This window comes from Anopheles nili, unplaced genomic scaffold (genome assembly GCF_943737925.1).
Source record: "Anopheles nili unplaced genomic scaffold, idAnoNiliSN_F5_01 scaffold_21, whole genome shotgun sequence".
Taxonomy (NCBI): Eukaryota; Metazoa; Arthropoda; class Insecta; order Diptera; family Culicidae; genus Anopheles; species Anopheles nili.
Genome location: NW_026525529.1, coordinates 260,466 through 278,613, shown reverse-complemented (window position 1 = coordinate 278,613; position 18,148 = coordinate 260,466).

Genomic DNA, 18,148 nt, shown 5'->3' with positions numbered 1-18,148 from the left:
TGACCCCATGTATTAACTTATAGCAGCATCGCTATCAGGTTTTGGATTGGGAACGGTGTTGCCATATCCATCAAAAGTCCTTATGACGATATAAATGTGATTTTAATCAGTAGCAAATGTTTGAAAAATGGTTCACGGATATAGTTTCTGATCAAATTAACACGACACTGTTTAAGTTTGTACGTGGGCGTCGATTTCATAAAATGTCTTACTGAATTTATCGATCATTACAGTTCATTGATCTGATGGTGAAATGATATGACATTTGAGTTCTGCTGTCTTGAACATTTCAATTAAGATTGAATGAAAATGTTCTACGTTGCTAGTTGCATTAGATTTTCATGCAGACTGGATTTTAAATCCAAGATCATTCAACAATCCGATCAAATCGATTGATCTACATGTTGGTTTTAAATATGATACCTTTGTTTGTGGGCTTCTAAATGATCCCATGATTTCAGTAATAAAAGCCTCGCTATCTGGCTTTGAATTAGAAACGATGTTGCGATATCCATTAAAAGTCCTTGTGACGATATAAATGTGATTTTAATCCTTAGCAAATGTTTCAAAAACGGTTTTACCTTTTACTTTTGTTTGTGGGCTTCCAAATGACCCCATGTATTAACTTATAGCAGCATCGCTATCAGGTTTTGGATTGGGAACGGTGTTTCCATATCTATCAAACGTCCTTATGAGGATATAAATGTGATTTTCATCATTAGCAAATGATTGAGAAATGGTTCACGGATTTAGTTTCTGATTAAATTAACACCAAACTGTTTAAGTTTGTTTGTGTGCGTCGATTTCATAAAATGTCTTACTGAATTCATCGATCATTACAGTTAATTGATCTGATGGTGAAATGATATGACATTTGAATCCTGCTGTCTTGAACATTTCAATTAAGATTGAATGAAAATGTTCTACGTTGCTAGTTGCATTAGATTTTCATGCAGACTGGATTTTAAATCCAAGAACATTCAACAATCTGATCAAATCGATTGTTCTACATGTTGGTTTTAAATCTAATACTCTTGTTTGTGGGCTTCTAAATGATCCCATGATTTCAGTAATAAAAGCCTCGCAATCTGGCTTTGAATTAGGAACGATGTTGCGATATCCATTAAAAGTCCTTGTGACGATATAAATGTGATTTTAATCCTTAGCAAATGTTTCAAAAACGGTTTTACATTTTACTTTTGTTTGTGGGCTTCCAAATGACCCCATGTATTAACTTATAGCAGCTTCGCTATCTGGTTTTGGATTGGGAACGGTGTTGCCATATCCATCAAAAGTCCTTATGACGATATAAATGTAATTTAAATCAGAAGCAAATGTTTGAGAAATGGTTCACGGATTTAGTTTATGATGAAATCAACACCACACTGTTTAAGTTTGTACGTGTGCGTCGATTTCATAAAATGTCTTACTGAATTTATCGATCATCACAGTTAATTGATCTGATAGTGAAATGATATGACATTTGAATTCTGCTGTCTTGAACAATTCAATTAAGATTGGATGAAAATGTTCTACGTTGCTTGTTGCATTAGATTTTCATGCAGACTGGATTTTAAATCCAAGAACATTCAACAATCCGATCAAATCGATTGATCTATATGTTGGTTTTAAATCTAATACTTTTGTTTGTGGCCTTCTAAATGATCCCATGATTTTAGTTATAAAAGACTCGCTTTCTGGCTTTGGATTAGGAACGATGTTGCGATATCCATTAAAAGTCCTTGTGATGATATAAATGTGATTTCTATCCTTAGTAAGTGTTTCAGAAATGGTTTAACCTTTTACTTTTGTTTGTGGGCTTCTTAATGAATGGCAAATGCTTCTGAAATGGTTTAACCTTTTACTTTTGTTTGTGGGTTTCTAAATGACCCCATGTATTGAGTTATAGAAGCTTCGCTATCTGGTTTTGGATTGGGAACGGTGTTGCCATATCCATCAAAAGTCCTTATGACGATATAAATGTGATTTGTATCATTAGCAAATGTTTGAGAAATGGTTCACGGATATAGTTTCTGTTGAAAATAACACCAAACTGTTTAAGTTTGTACGTGTGTGTCGACTTCATAAAATGTCTTACTGAATTTTTCGATCATTACAGTTAATTGATCTGATAGTGAAATGATATGACATTTGAATTCTGCTGTCTTGAACATTTCAATTAAGATTGAATGAAAATGTTCTACGTTGCTAGTTGCATTAGATTTTCATGCAGACTGGATTTTAAATCCAAGAACATTCAACAATCTGATCAAATCGATTGTTCTACATGTTGGTTTTAAATCTAATACTCTTGTTTGTGGGCTTCTAAATGATCCCATGATTTCAGTAATAAAAGCCTCGCAATCTGGCTTTGAATTAGGAACGATGTTGCGATATCCATTAAAAGTCCTTGTGACGATATAAATGTGATTTTAATCCTTAGCAAATGTTTCAAAAACGGTTTTACATTTTACTTTTGTTTGTGGGCTTCCAAATGACCCCATGTATTAACTTATAGCAGCTTCGCTATCTGGTTTTGGATTGGGAACGGTGTTGCCATATCCATCAAAAGTCCTTATGACGATATAAATGTAATTTAAATCAGAAGCAAATGTTTGAGAAATGGTTCACGGATTTAGTTTATGATGAAATCAACACCACACTGTTTAAGTTTGTACGTGTGCGTCGATTTCATAAAATGTCTTACTGAATTTATCGATCATCACAGTTAATTGATCTGATAGTGAAATGATATGACATTTGAATTCTGCTGTCTTGAACAATTCAATTAAGATTGGATGAAAATGTTCTACGTTGCTAGTTGCATTAGATTTTCATGCAGACTGGATTTTAAATCCAAGAACATTCAACAATCCGATCAAATCGATTGATCTATATGTTGGTTTTAAATCTAATACTTTTGTTTGTGGCCTTCTAAATGATCCCATGATTTTAGTTATAAAAGACTCGCTTTCTGGCTTTGGATTAGGAAAGATGTTGCGATATCCATTAAAAGTCCTTGTGATGATATAAATGTGATTTCTATCCTTAGTAAGTGTTTCAGAAATGGTTTAACCTTCTACTTTTGTTTGTGGGCTTCTTAATGAATGGCAAATGCTTCTGAAATGGTTTAACCTTTTACTTTTGTTTGTGGGTTTCTAAATGACCCCATGTATTGAGTTATAGAAGCTTCGCTATCTGGTTTTGGATTGGGAACGGTGTTGCCATATCCATCAAAAGTCCTTATGACGATATAAATGTGATTTAAATCATTAGCAAATGTTTGAAAAATGATTCACGGATTAGGTTTCTGATCAAATTAACACCAAATTGTTTAGGATTGTACGTGTGGGTCCATTTCATAAAATGTCTTACTGAATTTATCGATCATTACAGTTAATTGATGACTGGATTTCAGACTGGATTTTAAATCAAAGACCATTCAACAATCTGATCAAATCGATTGATCTACATGTTGGTTTTAAATCTAATACTTTTGTTTGTGGGCTTCTAAATGATCCCATGATTTCAGTAATAAAAGCCTCGCTATCAGGCTTTGAATTAGAAACGATGTTGCGATATCCATTAAAAGTCCTTGTGACGATATAAATGTGATTTTAATCCTTAGCAAATGTTTCAAAAACGGTTTTACATTTTACTTTTGTTTGTGGGCTTACAAATGACCCCATGTATTAACTTATAGCAGCTTCGCTATCTGGTTTTGGATTGGGAACGGTGTTGCCATATCCATCAAAAGTCCTTATGACGATATAAATGTGATTTAAATCATTAGCAAATGTTTGAAAAATGATTCACGGATTAGGTTTCTGATCAAATTAACACCAAATTGTTTAGGATTGTACGTGTGGGTCCATTTCATAAAATGTCTTACTGAATTTATCGATCATTACAGTTAATTGATGACTGGATTTCAGACTGGATTTTAAATCCAAGACCATTCAACAATCTGATCAAATCGATTGATCTACATGTTGGTTTTAAATCTAATACTTTTGTTTGTGGGCTTCTAAATGATCCCATGATTTCAGTAATAAAAGCCTCGCTATCAGGCTTTGAATTAGAAACGATGTTGCGATATCCATTGAAAGTCTTTGTGACGATACAAATGTGCTTTTAATCCTTAGCAAATGTTTCAGCAACGGTTTTACCTTTTACTTTTGTTTGTGGGCTTCTAACTGAATGGCAAATGCTTCAGAAACGGTTTAACCTTTTACTCTTGTTGGTGGGCTTCCAAATGACCCCATGTATTAACTTATAGCAGCTTCGCTATCTGGTTTTGGATTGGGAACGATGTTTCCATATCTATCAAACGTCCTTATGAGGATATAAATGTGATTTTTATAATAAGCAAATGTTTGTGAAATGGTTCACGGATTTAGTTTCTGATGAACTCAAAACCACACTGTTTAAGATTGTACGTGTGCGACGATTTCATAAAATGTCTTACTGAATTTATCGATCATTACAGTTAATTGATCTGATGGTGAAATGATATGTCATTTGAATTCTGCTGTCTTGAACATTTCAATTAAGATTGAATGAAAATGTTCTACGTTGCAAATTGCATTAGATTTTCATGCAGACTGGATTTTAAATCCAAGAACATTCAACAATCTGATCAAATCGATTGATCTACATGTTGGTTTTAAATCTAATACTTTTGTTTGTGGCCTTCTAAATGATCCCATGATTTCAGTAATAAAAGCCTCGCTATCTGGCTTTGAATTAGGAACGATGTTGCGATATCCATTAAAAGTCCTTGTGACGATATAAATGTGCTTTTAATCCTTAGCAAATGTTTCAGCAACGGTTTTACCTTTTACTTTTGTTTGTGGGCTTCTAACTGAATGGCAAATGCTTCAGAAACGGTTTAACCTTTTACTTTTGTTGGTGGGCTTCCAAATGACCCCATGTATTAACTTATAGCAGCTTCGCTATCTGGTTTTGGATTGGGAACGGTGTTTCCATATCTATCAAACGTCCTTATGAGGATATAAATGTGATTTTTATAATTAGCAAATGTTTGTGAAATGGTTCACGGATTTAGTTTCTGATGAACTCAAAACCACACTGTTTAAGATTGTAAGTGTGCGACGATTTCATAAACTGTCTTACTGAATTTATCGATCATTACAGTTAATTGATCTGATGGTGAAATGATATGACATTTGAATTCTGCTGTCTTGAACATTTCAATTAAGATTGAATGAAAATGTTCTACGTTGCAAATTGCATTAGATTTTCATGCAGACTGGATTTTAAATCCAAGACCATTCAACAATCTGATCAAATCGATTGATCTACATGTTGGTTTTAAATCTAATACTTTTGTTTGCGGGCTTCTAAACGATCCCATGATTTCAGTAATAAAAGCCTCGCTATCTGGCTTTGAATTAGGAACGATGTTGCGATATCCATTAAAAGTCCTTGTGACGATATAAATGTGATTTTAATCGTTAGCAAATGTTTCAAAAACGGTTTTACCTTTTACTTTTGTTGGTGGGCTTCTAAATGACCCCATGTATTAACTTATAGCAGCATCGCTATCAGGTTTTGGATAGGGAACGGTGTTGCCATATCCATCAAAAGTCCTTGACGATATAAATGTGATTTTAATCCTTAGCAAATGTTTCAGCAACGGTTTTACCTTTTACTTTTGTTTGTGGGCTTCCAAATGACCCCATGTATTAACTTATAGCAGCTTCGCTATCTGGTTTTGGATTGGGAACGGTGTTGCCATATCCATCAAAAGTCCTTATGACGATATAAATGTGATTTTTATCAGTAGCAAATGTTTGAGAAATGGTTCACGGATTTAGTTTCTGATAAAATTAACACCAAATTGTTTAAGTTTGTTTGTGTGCGTCGATTTCATAAAATGTCTTACTGAATTTATCGATCATTACAGTTAATTGATCTGATGGTGAAATGATATGACATTTGAATTCTGCTGTCTTGAACATTTCAATTAAGATTGAATGAAAATGTTCTACGTTGCAAGTTGCATTAGATTTTCACGCAGACTGGATTTTAAATCCAAGAACATTCAACAATCCGATCAAATCGATTGATCTACATGTTGGTTTTAAATCTAATACTTTTGTTTGTTGGCTACTAAATGATCCCATGATTTCAGTAATAAAAGCCTCGCTATCTGGCTTTGAATTAGGAACGATGTTGCGATATCCATTAAAAGTCCTTGTGACGATATAAATGTGCTTTTAATCCTTAGCAAATGTTTCAGCAACGGTTTTACCTTTTACTTTTGTTTGTGGGCTTCTAACTGAATGGCAAATGCTTCAGAAACGGTTTAACCTTTTACTTTTGTTGGTGGGCTTCCAAATGACCCCATGTATTAACTTATAGCAGCTTCGCTATCTGGTTTTGGATTGGGAACGGTGTTTCCATATCTATCAAACGTCCTTATGAGGATATAAATGTGATTTTTATAATTAGCAAATGTTTGTGAAATGGTTCACGGATTTAGTTTCTGATGAACTCAAAACCACACTGTTTAAGATTGTAAGTGTGCGACGATTTCATAAACTGTCTTACTGAATTTATCGATCATTACAGTTAATTGATCTGATGGTGAAATGATATGACATTTGAATTCTGCTGTCTTGAACATTTCAATTAAGATTGAATGAAAATGTTCTACGTTGCAAATTGCATTAGATTTTCATGCAGACTGGATTTTAAATCCAAGACCATTCAACAATCTGATCAAATCGATTGATCTACATGTTGGTTTTAAATCTAATACTTTTGTTTGCGGGCTTCTAAACGATCCCATGATTTCAGTAATAAAAGCCTCGCTATCTGGCTTTGAATTAGGAACGATGTTGCGATATCCATTAAAAGTCCTTGTGACGATATAAATGTGATTTTAATCGTTAGCAAATGTTTCAAAAACGGTTTTACCTTTTACTTTTGTTGGTGGGCTTCTAAATGACCCCATGTATTAACTTATAGCAGCATCGCTATCAGGTTTTGGATAGGGAACGGTGTTGCCATATCCATCAAAAGTCCTTGACGATATAAATGTGATTTTAAACAGTAGCAAATGTTTGAGAAATGGTTCACGGATTTAGTTTCTGATCAAATTGACACGACACTGTTTAAGTTTGTACGTGGGCGTCGATTTCATAAAATGTCTTACTGAATTTATCGATCATTACAGTTAATTGATCTGATAGTAAAATGATATGACATTTGAATTCTGCTTAAACATTTCAATTAAGATTGAATGAAAATGTTCTACGTTGCTAGTTGCATTAGATTTTCATGCAGACTCGATTTTAAATCCAAGATCATTCAACAATCCGATCAAATCGATTGACCTACATGTTGGTTGTAAATGTTATACTTTTGTATGTGGGCTTCTAAATGATCCCATGATTTCAGTAATAAAAGCCTCGCTATCTGGTTTTGAATTAGGAACAATGTTGCGATATCCATTAAAAGTCCTTGTGACGATATAAATGTGATTTCAATCCTTAGCAAATGTTTCAAAAACGGTATTACCTTTTACTTTTGTTTGTGGGCTTCCAAATGACCCCATGTATTAACTTATAGCAGCTTCGCTATCTGGTTTTGGATTGGGAACGGTGTTGCCATATCCATCAAAAGTCCTTATGACGATATAAATGTGATTTAAATCAGTAGCAAATGTTTGAGAAATGGTTCACGGATTTAGTTTCTGATGAAATCAACACCACACTGTTTAAGTTTGTAAGTGTGCGTCGATTTCATAAAATGTCTTACTGAATTTATCGATCATCACAGTTAATTGATCTGATAGTGAAATGATATGACATTTGAATTCTGCTGTCTTGAACAATTCAATTAAGATTGAATGAAAATGTTCTTCGTTGCTAGTTGCATTAGATTTTCACGCTGACTGGATTTTAAATCCAAGACCATTCAACAATCCGATCAAATCGATTGATCTATATGTTGGTTTTAAATCTAATACTTTTGTTTGTGGCCTTCTAAATGATCCCATGATTTTAGTTATAAAAGCCTCGCTTTCTGGCTTTGGATTAGGAACGATGTTGCGATATCCATTAAAAGTCCTTGTGATGATATAAATGTGATTTCTATCCTTAGTAAGTGTTTCAGAAATGGTTTAACCTTTTACTTTTGTTTGTGGGCTTCTTAATGAATCGCAAATGCTTCTGAAATGGTTTAACCTTTTACTTTTGTTTGTGGGTTTCTAAATGACCCCATGTATTGAGTTATAGAAGCTTCGCTATCTGGTTTTGGATTTGGAACGGTGTTGCCATATCCATCAAAAGTCCTTATGACGATATAAATGTGATTTGTGTCATTAGCAAATGTTTGAGAAATGGTTCACGGATATAGTTTCTGTTGAAAATAACACCAAACTGTTTAAGTTTGTACGTGTGTGTCGATTTCATAAAATGTCTTACTGAATTTATCGATCATTACAGTTAATTGATCTGATAGTGAAATGATATGACATTTGAATTCTGCTGTCTTGAACATTTCAATTAAGATTGAATGAAAATGTTCTACGTTGCTAGTTGCATTAGATTTTCATGCAGACTGGATATTAAATCGAAGATCATTCAACAATCCGATCAATTCGATTGATCTACATGCCGGTTTTAAATATAAAACCTTTGTTTGTGGGCTTCTAAATGATCCCATGATTTCAGTAATAAAAGCCTCGCTATCTGGCTTTGAATTAGGAACGATGTTGCGATATCCATTAAAAGTCCTTGTGACGATATAAATGTGCTTTTAATCCTTAGCAAATGTTTCAGCAACGGTTTTACCTTTTACTTTTGTTTGTGGGCTTCTAACTGAATGGCAAATGCTTCAGAAACGGTTTAACCTTTTACTTTTGTTGGTGGGCTTCCAAATGACCCCATGTATTAACTTATAGCAGCTTCGCTATCTGGTTTTGGATTGGGAACGGTGTTTCCATATCTATCAAACGTCCTTATGAGGATATAAATGTGATTTTTATAATTAGCAAATGTTTGTGAAATGGTTCACGGATTTAGTTTCTGATGAACTCAAAACCACACTGTTTAAGATTGTAAGTGTGCGACGATTTCATAAACTGTCTTACTGAATTTATCGATCATTACAGTTAATTGATCTGATGGTGAAATGATATGACATTTGAATTCTGCTGTCTTGAACATTTCAATTAAGATTGAATGAAAATGTTCTACGTTGCAAATTGCATTAGATTTTCATGCAGACTGGATTTTAAATCCAAGACCATTCAACAATCTGATCAAATCGATTGATCTACATGTTGGTTTTAAATCTAATACTTTTGTTTGCGGGCTTCTAAACGATCCCATGATTTCAGTAATAAAAGCCTCGCTATCTGGCTTTGAATTAGGAACGATGTTGCGATATCCATTAAAAGTCCTTGTGACGATATAAATGTGATTTTAATCGTTAGCAAATGTTTCAAAAACGGTTTTACCTTTTACTTTTGTTGGTGGGCTTCTAAATGACCCCATGTATTAACTTATAGCAGCATCGCTATCAGGTTTTGGATAGGGAACGGTGTTGCCATATCCATCAAAAGTCCTTGACGATATAAATGTGATTTTAAACAGTAGCAAATGTTTGAGAAATGGTTCACGGATTTAGTTTCTGATCAAATTGACACGACACTGTTTAAGTTTGTACGTGGGCGTCGATTTCATAAAATGTCTTACTGAATTTATCGATCATTACAGTTAATTGATCTGATGGTGAAATGATATGACATTTGAATTCTGCTGTCTTGAACATTTCAATTAAGATTGAATGAAAATGTTCTACGTTGCAAATTGCATTAGATTTTCATGCAGACTGGATTTTAAATCCAAGACCATTCAACAATCTGATCAAATCGATTGATCTACATGTTGGTTTTAAATCTAATACTTTTGTTTGCGGGCTTCTAAACGATCCCATGATTTCAGTAATAAAAGCCTCGCTATCTGGCTTTGAATTAGGAACGATGTTGCGATATCCATTAAAAGTCCTTGTGACGATATAAATGTGATTTTAATCGTTAGCAAATGTTTCAAAAACGGTTTTACCTTTTACTTTTGTTGGTGGGCTTCTAAATGACCCCATGTATTAACTTATAGCAGCTTCGCTATCTGGTTTTGGATTGGGAACGGTGTTGCCATATCCATCAAAAGTCCTTGACGATATAAATGTGATTTTAATCCTTAGCAAATGTTTCAGCAACGGTTTTACCTTTTACTTTTGTTTGTGGGCTTCCAAATGACCCCATGTATTAACTTATAGCAGCTTCGCTATCTGGTTTTGGATTGGGAACGGTGTTGCCATATCCATCAAAAGTCCTTATGACGATATAAATGTGATTTTTATCAGTAGCAAATGTTTGAGAAATGGTTCACGGATTTAGTTTCTGATAAAATTAACACCAAATTGTTTAAGTTTGTTTGTGTGCGTCGATTTCATAAAATGTCTTACTGAATTTATCGATCATTACAGTTAATTGATCTGATGGTGAAATGATATGACATTTGAATTCTGCTGTCTTGAACATTTCAATTAAGATTGAATGAAAATGTTCTACGTTGCAAGTTGCATTAGATTTTCACGCAGACTGGATTTTAAATCCAAGAACATTCAACAATCCGATCAAATCGATTGATCTACATGTTGGTTTTAAATCTAATACTTTTGTTTGTTGGCTACTAAATGATCCCATGATTTCAGTAATAAAAGCCTCGCTATCTGGCTTTGAATTAGGAACGATGTTGCGATATCCATTAAAAGTCCTTGTGACGATATAAATGTGCTTTTAATCCTTAGCAAATGTTTCAGCAACGGTTTTACCTTTTACTTTTGTTTGTGGGCTTCTAACTGAATGGCAAATGCTTCAGAAACGGTTTAACCTTTTACTTTTGTTGGTGGGCTTCCAAATGACCCCATGTATTAACTTATAGCAGCTTCGCTATCTGGTTTTGGATTGGGAACGGTGTTTCCATATCTATCAAACGTCCTTATGAGGATATAAATGTGATTTTTATAATTAGCAAATGTTTGTGAAATGGTTCACGGATTTAGTTTCTGATGAACTCAAAACCACACTGTTTAAGATTGTAAGTGTGCGACGATTTCATAAACTGTCTTACTGAATTTATCGATCATTACAGTTAATTGATCTGATGGTGAAATGATATGACATTTGAATTCTGCTGTCTTGAACATTTCAATTAAGATTGAATGAAAATGTTCTACGTTGCAAATTGCATTAGATTTTCATGCAGACTGGATTTTAAATCCAAGACCATTCAACAATCTGATCAAATCGATTGATCTACATGTTGGTTTTAAATCTAATACTTTTGTTTGCGGGCTTCTAAACGATCCCATGATTTCAGTAATAAAAGCCTCGCTATCTGGCTTTGAATTAGGAACGATGTTGCGATATCCATTAAAAGTCCTTGTGACGATATAAATGTGATTTTAATCGTTAGCAAATGTTTCAAAAACGGTTTTACCTTTTACTTTTGTTGGTGGGCTTCTAAATGACCCCATGTATTAACTTATAGCAGCATCGCTATCAGGTTTTGGATAGGGAACGGTGTTGCCATATCCATCAAAAGTCCTTGACGATATAAATGTGATTTTAAACAGTAGCAAATGTTTGAGAAATGGTTCACGGATTTAGTTTCTGATCAAATTGACACGACACTGTTTAAGTTTGTACGTGGGCGTCGATTTCATAAAATGTCTTACTGAATTTATCGATCATTACAGTTAATTGATCTGATAGTAAAATGATATGACATTTGAATTCTGCTTAAACATTTCAATTAAGATTGAATGAAAATGTTCTACGTTGCTAGTTGCATTAGATTTTCATGCAGACTCGATTTTAAATCCAAGATCATTCAACAATCCGATCAAATCGATTGACCTACATGTTGGTTGTAAATGTTATACTTTTGTATGTGGGCTTCTAAATGATCCCATGATTTCAGTAATAAAAGCCTCGCTATCTGGTTTTGAATTAGGAACAATGTTGCGATATCCATTAAAAGTCCTTGTGACGATATAAATGTGATTTCAATCCTTAGCAAATGTTTCAAAAACGGTATTACCTTTTACTTTTGTTTGTGGGCTTCCAAATGACCCCATGTATTAACTTATAGCAGCTTCGCTATCTGGTTTTGGATTGGGAACGGTGTTGCCATATCCATCAAAAGTCCTTATGACGATATAAATGTGATTTAAATCAGTAGCAAATGTTTGAGAAATGGTTCACGGATTTAGTTTCTGATGAAATCAACACCACACTGTTTAAGTTTGTAAGTGTGCGTCGATTTCATAAAATGTCTTACTGAATTTATCGATCATCACAGTTAATTGATCTGATAGTGAAATGATATGACATTTGAATTCTGCTGTCTTGAACAATTCAATTAAGATTGAATGAAAATGTTCTTCGTTGCTAGTTGCATTAGATTTTCACGCTGACTGGATTTTAAATCCAAGACCATTCAACAATCCGATCAAATCGATTGATCTATATGTTGGTTTTAAATCTAATACTTTTGTTTGTGGCCTTCTAAATGATCCCATGATTTTAGTTATAAAAGCCTCGCTTTCTGGCTTTGGATTAGGAACGATGTTGCGATATCCATTAAAAGTCCTTGTGATGATATAAATGTGATTTCTATCCTTAGTAAGTGTTTCAGAAATGGTTTAACCTTTTACTTTTGTTTGTGGGCTTCTTAATGAATCGCAAATGCTTCTGAAATGGTTTAACCTTTTACTTTTGTTTGTGGGTTTCTAAATGACCCCATGTATTGAGTTATAGAAGCTTCGCTATCTGGTTTTGGATTTGGAACGGTGTTGCCATATCCATCAAAAGTCCTTATGACGATATAAATGTGATTTGTGTCATTAGCAAATGTTTGAGAAATGGTTCACGGATATAGTTTCTGTTGAAAATAACACCAAACTGTTTAAGTTTGTACGTGTGTGTCGATTTCATAAAATGTCTTACTGAATTTATCGATCATTACAGTTAATTGATCTGATAGTGAAATGATATGACATTTGAATTCTGCTGTCTTGAACATTTCAATTAAGATTGAATGAAAATGTTCTACGTTGCTAGTTGCATTAGATTTTCATGCAGACTGGATATTAAATCGAAGATCATTCAACAATCCGATCAATTCGATTGATCTACATGCCGGTTTTAAATATAAAACCTTTGTTTGTGGGCTTCTAAATGATCCCATGATTTCAGTAATAAAAGCCTCGCTATCTGGCTTTGAATTAGGAACGATGTTGCGATATCCATTAAAAGTCCTTGTGACGATATAAATGTGATTTTAATCCTTAGCAAATGTTTCAGCAACGGTTTTACCTTTTACTTTTGTTTGTGGGCTTCCAAATGACCCCATGTATTAACTTATAGCAGCTTCGCTATCTGGTTTGGGATTGGGAACGGTGTTTCCATATCTATCAAACGCCCTTATAAGGATATAAATGTGATTTTTATAATTAGCAAATGTTTGGGAAATGGTTCACGGATTTAGTTTCTGATGAACTCAAAACCACACTGTTTAAGATTGTACGTGTGCGACGATTTCATAAAATGTCTTACTGAATTTATCGATCATTACAGTTAATTGATCTGATAGTGAAATGATATGCCATTTGAATTCTGCTGTCTTGAACATTTCAATTAAGATTGAATGCAAATTGTTCTACGTTGCTAGTTGCATTAGATTTTCATGCAGACTGGATTTTAAATCCAAGAACATTCAACAATCCGATCAAATCGATTGATCTACATGTTGGTTTTAAATCTAATACTTTTGTTTGTGGGCTTCTAAATGATCCCATGATTTCAGTAATAAAAGCCTCGCTATCTCGCTTTGAATTAGGAACGATGTTGCGATATCCATTAAAAGTCCTTGTGACGATATAAATGTGATTTTAATCCTTAGCAAATGTTTCAGCAACGGTTTTACCTTTTACTTTTGTTTGTGGGCTTCCAAATGACCCCATGTATTAACTTATAGCAGCTTCGCTATCTGGTTTTGGATTGGGAACGGTGTTGCCATATCCATCAAAAGTCCTTATGACGATATAAATGTGATTTTTATCAGTAGCAAATGTTTGAGAAATGGTTCACGGATTTAGTTTCTGATAAAATTAACACCAAATTGTTTAAGTTTGTTTGTGTGCGTCGATTTCATAAAATGTCTTACTGAATTTATCGATCATTACAGTTAATTGATCTGATGGTGAAATGATATGACATTTGAATTCTGCTGTCTTGAACATTTCAATTAAGATTGAATGAAAATGTTCTACGTTGCAAGTTGCATTAGATTTTCACGCAGACTGGATTTTAAATCCAAGAACATTCAACAATCCGATCAAATCGATTGATCTACATGTTGGTTTTAAATCTAATACTTTTGTTTGTTGGCTACAAAAAGATCCCATGATTTCAGTAATAAAAGCCTCGCTATCTGGCTTTGAATTAGGAACGATGTTGCGATATCCATTAAAAGTCCTTGTGACGATAAAAATGTGCTTTTAATCCTTAGCAAATGTTTCAAAAACGGTTTTACCTTTTACTTTTGTTTGTGGGCTTCTAACTGAATGGCAAATGCTTCAGAAACGGTTTAACCTTTTACTTTTGTTGGTGGGCTTCCAAATGACCCCATGTATTAACTTATAGCAGCTTCGCTATCTGGTTTGGGATTGGGAACGGTGTTTCCATATCTATCAAACGTCCTTATGAGGATATAAATGTGATTTTTATAATTAGCAAATGTTTGGGAAATGGTTCACGGATTTAGTTTCTGATGAATTCAAAACCACACTGTTTAAGATTGTACGTGTGCGACGATTTCATAAAATGTCGTACTGAATTTATCGATCATTACAGTTAATTGATCTGATAGTGAAATGATATGCCATTTGAATTCTGCTGTCTTGAACATTTCAATTAAGATTGAATGAAAATGTTCTACGTTGCTAGTTGCATTAGATTTTCATGCAGACTGGATTTTAAATCCAAGAACATTCAACAATCCGATCAAATCGATTGATCTATATGTTGGTTTTAAATCTAATACTTTTGTTTGTTGGCTTCTAAATGATCCCATGATTTCAGTAATAAAAGCCTCGCTATCTGGCTTTGAATTAGGAACGATGTTGCGATATCCATTAAAAGTCCTTGTGACGATATAAATGTGCTTTTAATCCTTAGCAAATGTTTCAAAAACGGTTTTACCTTTTACTTTTGTTTGTGGGCTTCTAACTGAATGGCAAATGCTTCAGAAAAGGTTTAACCTTTTACTTTTGTTGGTGGGCTTCCAAATGACCCCATGTATTAACTTATAGCAGCTTCGCTATCTGGTGAACGGTGTTTTCATATCTATCAAACGTCCTTATGAGGATATAAATGTGATTTTTATAATTAGCAAATGTTTGAGAAATGGTTCACGGATTTAGTTTCTGATAAAATTAACACCAAATTGTTTAAGTTTGTTTGTGTGCGTCGATTTCATAAAATGTCTTACTGAATTTATCGATCATTATAGTTAATTGATCTGATGGTGAAATGATATGACATTTGAATTCTGCTGTCTTGAACATTTCAATTAAGATTGAATGAAAATATTCTACGTTGCTAGTTGCATTAGATTTTCATGCAGACTGGATTTTAAATCCAAGAACATTCAACAATCCGATCAAATCGATTGATCTACATGTTGGTTTTAAATCTAATACTTTTGTTTGTTGGCTTCTAAATGATCCCATGATTTCAGTAATAATAGCCTCGCTATCTGGCTTTGAATTAGGAACGATGTTGCGATATCCATTAAAAGTCCTTGTGACGATATAAATGTGCTTTTAATCCTTAGCAAATGTTTCAAAAACGGTTTTACCTTTTACTTTTGTTTGTGGGCTTCTAACTGAATGGCAAATGCTTCAGAAAAGGTTTAACCTTTTACTTTTGTTGGTGGGCTTCCAAATGACCCCATGTATTAACTTATAGCAGCTTCGCTATCTGGTTTTGGATTGGGAACGGTGTTTCCATATCTATCAAACGTCCTTATGAGGATATAAATGGGATTTTTATAATAAGCAAATGTTTGTGAAATGGTTCACGGATTTAGTTTCTGATGAAATCAAAACCATACTGTTTAAGATTGTACGTGTGCGACGATTTCATAAAATGTCTTACTGAATTTATCGATCATTACAGTTAATTGATCTGATGGTGAAATGATATGACATTTGAATTCTGCTTGAACATTTCAATTAAGATTGAATGAAAATGTTCAACGTTGCTAGTTGCATTAGATTTTCATGCAGACTGGATTTTAAATCCAAGAACATTCAACAATCTGATCAAATCGATTGATCTACATGTTGGTTTTAAATCTAATACTTTTGATTGTTGGCTTCTAAATGATCCCATGATTTCAGTAATAAAAGCCTCGCTATCTGGCTTTGAATTAGGAACGATGTTGCGACATCCATTAAAAGTCCATGTGACGATATAAATGTGATTTTAATCCTTAGCAAATGTTTCAAAAACGGTTTTACGTTTTACTTTTGTTTGTGGGCTTCCAAATGACCCCATGTATTAACTTATAGCAGCTTCGCTATCTGGTTTTGGATTGGGAACGGTGTTGCCATATCCATCAAAAGTCCTTATGACGATATAAATGTGATTTTTTTCAGTAGCAAATGTTTGAGAATTTGTTCACGGATTTAGTTTCTGATAAAATTAACACCAAATTGTTTAAGTTTGTTTGTGTGCGTCGATTTCTTAAAATGTCTTACTGAATTTATCGATCATTACAGTTAATTGATCTGATGGAGAAATGATATGACATTTGAATTCTGCTTGAACATTTCAATTAAGATTGAATGCAAATGTTCTACGTTGCTAGTTGCATTAGATTTTCATGCAGACTGGATTTTAAATCCAAGATCATTCAACAATCCGATCAAATTGATTGATCTACATGTTGGTTTTAACTATAAAACCTTTGTTTGTGGGCTTCTAAATGATCCCATGATTTCAGTAATAAAAGCCTCGCTATCCGGCTTTGAATTAGGAACGATGTTGCGATATCCATTAAAAGTCCTTGTGACGATATAAATGTGATTTTTATCAGTAGCGAATGTTTCAAAAACGGTTTTACCTTTTACTTTTGTTTGTGGGCTTCCAAATGACCCCATGTATTAACTTATAGCAGCTTCGCTATCTGGTTTTGGATTGGGAACGGTGTTGCCATATCTATCAAACGTCCTTATGACGATATAAATGTGATTTTCATCAGTAGCAAATGTTTGAGAAATGGTTCACGGATTTAGTTTCTGATAAAATTAACACCAAATTGTTTAAGTTTGTTTGTGTGCGTCGATTTCATAAAATGTCTTACTGAATTTATCGATCATTACAGTTAATTGATCTGATGGTGAAATGATATGACATTTGAATTCTGCTTGAACATTTCAATTAAGATTGAATGAAAATGTTCTACGTTGCAAATTGCATTAGATTTTCATGCAGACTGGATTTTAAATCCAAGATCATTCAACAATCCGATCAAATCGATTGATCTACATGTTGATTTTAACTATAAAACCATTGTTTGTGGGCTTCTAAATGATCCCATGGTTTCAGTGATAAACGCCTCGCTATCTGGCTTTGAATTAGGAACGATGTTGCGATATCCATTAAAAGTCCTTGTGACGATATAAATGTGATTTTAATCCTTGACAAATGTTTCAAAAACGGTTTTACCTTTTACTTTTGTTTGTGGGCTTTCAAATGACCCCATGTATTAACTTATAGCAGCTTCGCTATCTGGTTTTGGATTGGGAACGGTGTTGCCATATCCATCAAAATTCTTTATGACGATATAAATGTGATTTTTATCAGTAGCAAATTTTTGAGAAATTGTTCACGGATTTAGTTTCTGATAAAATTAACACCAAATTGTTTAAGTTTGTTTGTGTGCGTCGATTTCATAAAATGTCGTACTGAATTTATCGATCATTACAGTTAATTGATCTGATAGTCAAATGATATGACATTTGCTTTCTGCTTAAA